Consider the following 8,775-nt stretch of genomic DNA (forward strand, 5'->3'; position numbering starts at 1 on the left):
GTGGTGAATGAGGGCTTAAGGCTAAAGGGCTTAGGGCTCTTAGGGCTCAAGGAATCAAGGGATATGGGGAAAAAGCAGGAATGGGGTGCTGATTGAGAATGATCAGCCATGATCATATTGAATGGTGGGGCTGGCTCGAAGGGCCGAATGGCCTACTCCTGCACCTATTTTCTTTGTTTCTATGATGACAACAACTAGAGACACTTGGGCAGGTACATGGACAGGAAACTTTTAGCAGGAGATGGGCTAAATGCGTACAAATGGGACTAGCATGGATGGGGCATCTTGGTCTGCATGGAAATATTGGGCTGAAGGGCCTGTTTCCATACTGTATAACCATGTGGCTCCATAACTCTATAAATCTATGAAACTATTATTCCAATCCCATCCAGCAACCTAACCCCGGCAACCCTCCTTCAATACTACACACAAGAGAATGACCTTCAGTGTCAGAGGGTACATATTGGGCACAAGAATGTCTTGTCTTGTCTTGGAGAATCCACATTTAGTTATTTGAGATATGTTTGGCTCTTTTTGTTTCTCTTTGTCACTGTTTAATGATGCTTTTACTATATAGTTAGAGTCATTGAGACATACAGCGTGGAAACAGGCCCTTCAGCCCAACTTGCCCACGTCGAACAACATGTCCCATCTACACTAGTCCCACCTGCCTACATTTGGCCCATACCCCTCTAAACCCGTCCTATCCACGTACCTATCTAAATGCTTCTTAAACGTTGCAATGATACATGCCTCAACTACCTCCTCCGACATCTGCTTCCATACACTCACCACCCTTTGTGTGAAAAAGTTACACCTTGGGTTCCTGTTAAATCTTTCACCACCCCCCCCTCACCTTAAACCTATGTCCTCTGGTTCTCGATTCCCCTACTCTGGGAAAGAGACTCTATGTGTCTACCTGATCTATTCCTGAATGAATGAATGAATGAATGAATGAATGAATGAATGAATGAATGAATGAATGAATGAATAAGTTTATTGGCCAAGTATGTGCATATACAAGGAATGTGCCTTGGTGCTTCGCTCACAAATGACAACACAAACACACAGTTAACAATTAAGAATAAAGCATAACCACATCAAAACAATAAGGATACAACATTACGGTCTAAACATGTGGGTGAAAATAAACCGGAGCAAAAAAGAAACTACAGACTTTGGTTATTGAGTAGAACTACTACAAGATAGAAACAGAAAATAGGTGCAGGAGGAGGCCATTTGGCCCTTCGAGCCAGCACCGCCATTCATTGTGATCATGGCTGATCATCCACAATCAGTAACCCGTGCCTGCCTTCTCCCCATATCCCTTGATTCCACTAGCCCCTGGAGCTCTATCTAACTCTCTTTTAAATTCATCCAGTGAATTGGCCTCTACTGCCTTCAGTGGCAGAGAATTCCACAAATTCACAACTCTCTGCGTGGAAAAGTTTTTTCTCACCTCAGTTTTCTCACTCTCATGTTCTGTTCTTTTAAAAAAATATATATATATAGTTGGTTTTCCCCATTGTATTAAAATATAAACTAATTTGAAGACTTTCCCCTCAGATTCTCCTGGCCCTGACGTGCCTGGGCAGGCAGGTAAGGTGGCTTGGTTTGGGTCACGATTGTTAACAGTGCCCAGAGTGTACTGAAGAATGCTAGAAGCAGCTAGGGTGTTGTTCCCATCAGATCACCCCTCACAGGCCTCGTGCAGGAATTTGGGAGCAAGCCATTAGGAATCTTAACCTGCAACTCTATCCCACTTCCCACTTATCCCACTTCCTCGTCCCCTCCTTGTACGTTAGGGACCGCTTCACAGAGGCCAATTATCCTGCAAACCCCCCTCACGTCTTTGGGAAGTAGGAAGGTCTCGATTAGTGCGGGTGTCAGAGGTTGTGGGGAGAAGGCAGGAGAAAGGGGTTAGGAGGGAGAGATAGACCAGCCATGATTGAATGGTGGAGTAGACTCGATGGTCCGAAGAGCCTAATTCCGCTCCTATCACTTATGAACTTCTGAAACCGGAGCACCCAGTGGAACTTCATGCGATCACAGTGAGAACTCCACACAGACAGCATTGGAGGTCAGGATTGAACCTGGGTTTCTGTTCTACTGGGCCATGCCTCTGCTCCTGAAACTCTACATAATCACAGATCAGTGATCCAAGCGATGTATAATATCATTAATTTGTGACATATGTAAATCGCAGTTTATAAAGTGTTTGGAATATTCATCTCTTCTGTCAATCACTGCTCTGTGTTACACTCAATGTGTCCAAAGTCAGAATCTTCAAGTTAGAAATTAGTCAAAATGTTTGATTTTTTTACTCCATTCCCTTCAAGAATAACTGCACAAATTACAATAACTAGCTTGCACAAAATGCTGGAGTAACTCAGCAGGTCAGGCAGCATCTCAGGAGAGAAGGAATGGGTGACGTTTCGGGTCGAGACCCTTCTTCAGACTGATGTCAGGGGGCGGGACAAAGGAAGGATATAGGTGGAGACAGGAAGATAGAGGGAGATCTGGGAAGGGGGAGGGGAAGACAGAGGAACTATCTAAAGTTGGAGAAGTCAATGTTCATACCACTGGGCTGCAAGCTGCCCAAGCGAAATATGAGGTGCTGTTCCTCCAATTTCCGGTGGGCCTCACTATGGCACTGGAGGAGGCCCATGACAGAAAGGTCAGACTGGGAGTGGGAGGGGGAGTTGAAGTGCTCGGCCACCGGGATAACTAGCTTGCACATTTTTACACCACAAGCAAAAGATTGAAAGATATTACCGCCACAGATTACCATGTTACAGAAGTTAAGGGTAACGTTTAAGAAACAGTTAGGCAGGTCCATGGGTCGCACAGGTTGGGAGGGATATGGGCCAAACGCAGGCAGGTGGGACTAGTGTAGCTGGGACATGTTGGCAATTGTGGGCAAGTTGGGCCTAAGGGCCTGTTTCCACGCTGTATCACTCTGTGGCTCTAAGGGGGTGCAATGAATGCTGTAATACTCAAAAAAAGACAAAGAAATGTTTGGCAACTCAGAGATTTCACCGCGTAATGTCAGACTACTGGTCAGCCTCTAGATCTTACATCTTTCAATCGCATACACCAATCATTTTCTAAAGTAATGAGTGGAGATGTTGGTAGAGCTGAGATTATTTCCCTTGGAGTGGTGAAGAGAACCAGGCACTTTGACGATAATATCAGTGTGATGCCACAGGGCCAAATGTGATCACAATCTTGAGCTGGTAAAAAAAGACAAAAGCTGAAGAACCTCCAGCCTATCTCAGCCAAGTCAAAATATCAAATACGGGCAATATCCTCAAACATATTTTACAAGTAAATGCCAACAGGTTAACCTCAAACAAACATGTACGCCCGGGTTCAAACAGACTATCACAGCAAACAGCAAGTCAAAGCAGTACAACTGTGCATCACCCTGAAAAATACTCTGCAAGTCAATGCCATCCGGCTACTCAACTACAACCTCCGAATAAGCTCTGAACTTCATAGACTTCATCTTTTTGCACTATTATTGTTTGTTTGATATGTATGAGGGGGATGTGTGTGTGTGTGTGTGTGTGTGTGTGTGTGTGTGTGTGTGTGTGTGTGTTCTCTGACCTTTGTCCCGCCCCCTTCCCTGACATCAGTCTGAAGAAGGGTCTCGACCCTAAACGTCACCCATTCCTTCTCTCCAGAGATGCTGCCTGGCCCGCTGAGTTACTCCAGCATTTTGTGTTTACCTTCGACTTAAACCAGCATCTGCAGTTTTTCTCCCCCTATGTATATATATATGCGTGTGCGTGTGAGTGTGTATGTATGTATATATATGACTTTTTGTCTTTTGTTACGTTGTTCAGAGTACCGTGTTTACATGGTCTGTGGTGCTGCTGCAGGTGAGAATGTCATTGTTCTCTTTGGGACACTTGGCAACAAAGCACTCTTCAACAGGATTCCATGAGGTGGCCATGCCACTTGGACAGAAGCCCATCGCCCAACAGTGCAGCTTTGCAGGGATCTACTGAACTGGGAGGTCCACCTGAGAGGAATTTTACTTGGTTCAAATGTTTGCCTCGAGGGCTGAGCTGCATTAATATTGTTGCATCATCTGAGCAGATGTGTACAGGTGCAATGTCACCACAATACATGGTAGTCGAGACAACGCAAACAAGATCACTGGGATTTCACAGGGCAGGAGTGAATCATTTAATGACCTTGGTAAAATTCCTCAGCAGCAACTTTTTCCACTCAGAGAATAGTCCACATCTGGAATGAGCTGCCAGACGAGGTTCTTGAAGCAAGCACAATGGCACCTCTGAAAAGACGTTTGGATAGATATATGGATAGGAAGGGTTCAGAGGTGATATGGGTCATGAGCAAAGATAATAGAGCAAGATAGACCACTCGACCCTAAAAACGGTAGTACGTCACGGCACCATTTTAGTAGGCAGAAACTTGCAGAAACATTTTAAAAGAATTGATAGATGTGATATATTCTGCATTTTTATGGTATCATCACACATACTGTTCCCCCAAAACATTGATCACACTACGAGCAGCAGAGCGAACGGGCTTTGCTTACTAAAATGGTGGACGTTACGCTCCTTTGCGTACTACACTTCAGTATAGGCGATTTCAACAGAGTGGTTCATCTTGCTCCTCTAGTATCTTTGGTCACGAGAGGATCATGGGACGAGTCCAGTATGCCATCTTACAGGATAGCACGCAACAAAAGCTTTTAACTGTACCTCAGTACACGTGATGATAAACTAACCTGATTTTGGTCAGGGTAGTGGGCCAAAGGGCCTGTTTCCGTGCTGTACAGCTCAATGGCTCAATGATAATCAGCCTCAGAAACAGACAGAGAGATGCAGCTTGCAACGTAGACCCTTGTCAGGCAAATGATTGAGTTGCTGGCCGTAGAATTATAGAGTTAAACTGCGTTGAAAGAGGCTCGTCTGCCCAACTTGCCCATGTGTCATCTACACTAGTCCCACCTGCCTGCATTTGGTCCATATCCCTCTAAACCTATCCTATCCATGTACCTGTCTAAATGTTTCCTAAGCATTATGATAAGTATCTGCCTCAACTACCTTCTCCGGCTGCTCGTTCCATACACCCACCACCCTTTGTGAAAAAAGTTAGCCCTCAGGTCCCTATTAAATCTTTCCTTAACCCTATGTCCTCTGCTTTCCAATTCCATTACTCTGGGCAAAAGATTGTGCATATTTACCCGATCGTTTCCTCTCATGATCTTGTACACCTCTGTAAGAGGTGTCATTCAGAGAGGCACATGCATCACAACCTGTAACAAACAGAATTATGGAAATATTCAGCAGGTCATGCAGCATCCGTGGAGAAAGAAGCCCAGTTAATATTTCAAGTCATGTCAGTTCTGACTAAATATCGGTCTCAAATGCTGGGTCAGTTTCTCCCTCCACAGATGCTGCCTGACTACTTCCAATATTTTCTGTCTATATTTTAGATTTTCCGCAGTGTTCCCAACGTTTAAGAAACAATTCGACAGGTACATGGATAGGAGGGATATGGGCCAAACGCAGGCATGTGGGACTTGTGTAGACAGGACTTGTTGGTCGGTGTGGGCAAGTTGGGCCGAAAGACCTGTTTCCATGCTGTAAGTCTCTGTGACTCTATGACATAATCAAGAGAGAGCTAGATAGAGCTCTTGAAGATAGCGGAGTTCGGGGGGTTATGGGGAGAAGGCAGGAACGGGGGAATGATCAGCCATGATCACATTGAATGGTGGTGCTGGCTCGAATGGCCTACTCCTGCACCTATTGTCTTATAACATCCCACACAATGGGAGCCAGGGGATCGGCCAGGAAGAGATAGTCCAAAAATGGAAGGGCAGTAGATGGGAGCGCTGGGCAGATGTGGAGCTGATGACCACGCCAAGGCTGCAAGGTGGATTAAACTGATGATCGCGATGAGCCAAATGGCTACTCCTATCTGAAATAGATCCCGTGATACCGTGAGGCCAGGATCTCACACCACTGCTTGCTTCCCTTCCAGTAGAGCTAATGGGACTTGATGTTACAATCCCTGTGGTACGTTGGCCCTCTTGATGTTGGCAGTGGGATTGGAGTGGTGGAAGGGGGGGGGGGGCACCATCCTTCTTTGACCTTTCATTGATAAGCTCACGAGGGCTCCAGAGGGCTCAACGGTGATACCTGGTATCCCAGGTACCCCCTCCCCTCAGTTCCATACCCTCCGGGCTTCATCTTGTAGCCCAGTTGCTGTCTCTCCTTTTAATCCAAAGCCAATTGCTGCTTTTTTCCTGCTGCACTCGACAAGGACCTGATGGGTTGTTGCAGGGAGCGAGTCCGTACCCCCATACCAAGTCTGCAAGGGGCATTAAACTGATGCCAAATGGCTCCTTCTGTCTGAAATAGATCCCGTGATATTGTGAGGCCAAGATCTCACGCCACTGTCTGCCTCCCTTCCATAGTAGAATCAGAAACCACTCAACCTTGACAACTAAATACCACAGCGCCAGACACCAGACAGAAAGCACCAGCCACATTGACCAGCAAACCCTTGGCTGTTAGACAGAGTGGAAACAGGCCCTTCGGCCCAACTGGCCCACCCACCACTGATGATGAATGGACATCATTTCACAAACCACATTCTAACCACATCTAATTTAGTGTTACAATCCTTCAACACTTTTTTGGCGTTGGCGTAACTGCCACAACACCCTTGATCTGCCCGACCAGACGATGTACAGTCCCGGGGTTCTGCATTTCCCCAAACCCATAGCCCTTCCAACCAAAGCCAGCCCTCGGTGACAGTGGGAGATAGATGCTCCCGTTATGGCCACAGTCGGGTGGCCGGCCCCACACAAAACACTCAGCCTGGTGTTTTTACCCGAGAGGGGTAGAAATGTCGTAAAAAAGTCTCTGCGTGACATGAAGCTGTACCAACAAGTATACGTGTTCACAGACACTTTCAAAGTTTGCACCATTTCGCAAGCATTTGTTGACGTATTTTACAATCAGGATCCCAGCTCAAAAATGCCTGGAGGTCGGTCGCTCGAACCTCATCTGATGCGACTTCATCGCGTTGGAGAGACCTCCTCAAGAGAAGTCCCCGGCTCCCTGCAGCTGAACTTCACTCCAATGACCCATCTTCTGTTTTACCCTCTCCCCTCCATCTCCCTTAACCCTCCCCTCCATCTCCCTGAACCCTCCCCTCCATCTCTGCTCCCCCCCCCCCACTGACTCAATGTGTCCATCCTTGGACCACACTGCTCAGCCCACCTCGGCTCATCCCGCTATTTCATGCACCTGATACTTTCCTGAACCTCGAAGGTCGCTAGACTGAGCACTGCGGCTCGCCAGCCCTGCATCCACCCCCCCTCCCTCCCTCCCCCCCCCCCTCCACCCCCCTCCCTCCCTCCCCCCCCCTCCCCCCACCTCCCTCCCTCCCCTCCCTCCCAACAATCAGAGCTTCACCTCCAAATTCCTCGCCTGCACAAACACAAACAGCGTGGACCGTTTAACCCAGAGTGGGGGGCGCTCAGTGTCAGAGGAGGCACCTGATCTCCACCTCACACCCCCCTCGCCCTCTCCACCCATCCCACCTCACCCTCACCCCGCCCACCTCTACATTCAATTCACCTCGACCCCTCCCCCGCACTCTCCAGCTCACCCTCTCTGCCTACCCCCTTCATCCCTTCCCCTCCACCACCCTCTCCCTACCCCCATCCCACTCCCCACCTCCCTTTCCCTACCCCCATCCCTCTCCCTACCCCCCATCCCACTTCCCTCTCCCTACCCCCCATCCCACTTCCCTCTCCCTACCCCCTCCATCCCTTCCCCTCCACCTCCCTCTCCCTACCCCCATCCCTCTCCCTACCCCCCATCCCCCTCCCTACCCCTCATCCGACTCCCCACCTCCCTCTCCCTCTCCCCGCCACTCCTCTGGCCCTCTCCTCCCCTCCTGCCCATTCACCGTCACCTCCCCCATTACCCCTGGAAGCCACTCGGTGGTACATGTGATAATCCTCACCCCCACCCAAACCCTGCCTCACCCCCACCCCCCACAAACTCAGCCTCTTGGGATGGCCCAGTCAAGATTGGTACCTGACCTTCCATCCCATCTCACCCTCAACCCCCCATCCCCTCCCCCCCCCACCCCCACTCCCCCCACCCCCACTCCCCCCACCATCTCATTCGCCTCCCCTCCTCAACCCCTCGCCCCCTGGAGGTCTCTCGTGACGGGTGATCCCACCCACATCCATCCCAATCTCCCTCACCCCCCTCATCCTCCTCACCTCCAACCCCACTCCTTCTCATTCACAACGCCTTACCCCCCCCCCCCCCCCTCCATCACACACACTGAGCAGTCCTGGAGGTCGCTCAGATACACCAATAACCACCATCTCCCCAACCTCCCCTCCCCCCATCTCCCCCAACCTCACCTGTCCCCATCTCCCATCCCCCAACCTCACCTCTTCCCCATCTCCCCATCTTTCCCCTCTCTCCCCATCCTCACCTCTCCATCTCCCCCAACTTCTCCCCCCTCTCCCCCAACCTCCCCTCTCCCCTATCTCCCCATCCTCCCCCCCCCATCTCCCCCAACCTCCCCTCTCCCCATCCTCCCCTCTCCCCATCCCCCCCAACCTCACCTCCCCCCAACCTCACCTGTCCCCCTCTCTCCCCATCCTCACCTCTCCCCTCTCCCTCAACCTCCCCCATCTCATTCATCTTTACATTCCCCCATTCCCTCCCCCTCTCTCAAACCCTTGCAGTCCAGAAGGTCGCT

This window comes from Rhinoraja longicauda, chromosome 36 (genome assembly GCF_053455715.1).
Source record: "Rhinoraja longicauda isolate Sanriku21f chromosome 36, sRhiLon1.1, whole genome shotgun sequence".
Classification (NCBI taxonomy): Eukaryota; Metazoa; Chordata; class Chondrichthyes; order Rajiformes; family Arhynchobatidae; genus Rhinoraja; species Rhinoraja longicauda.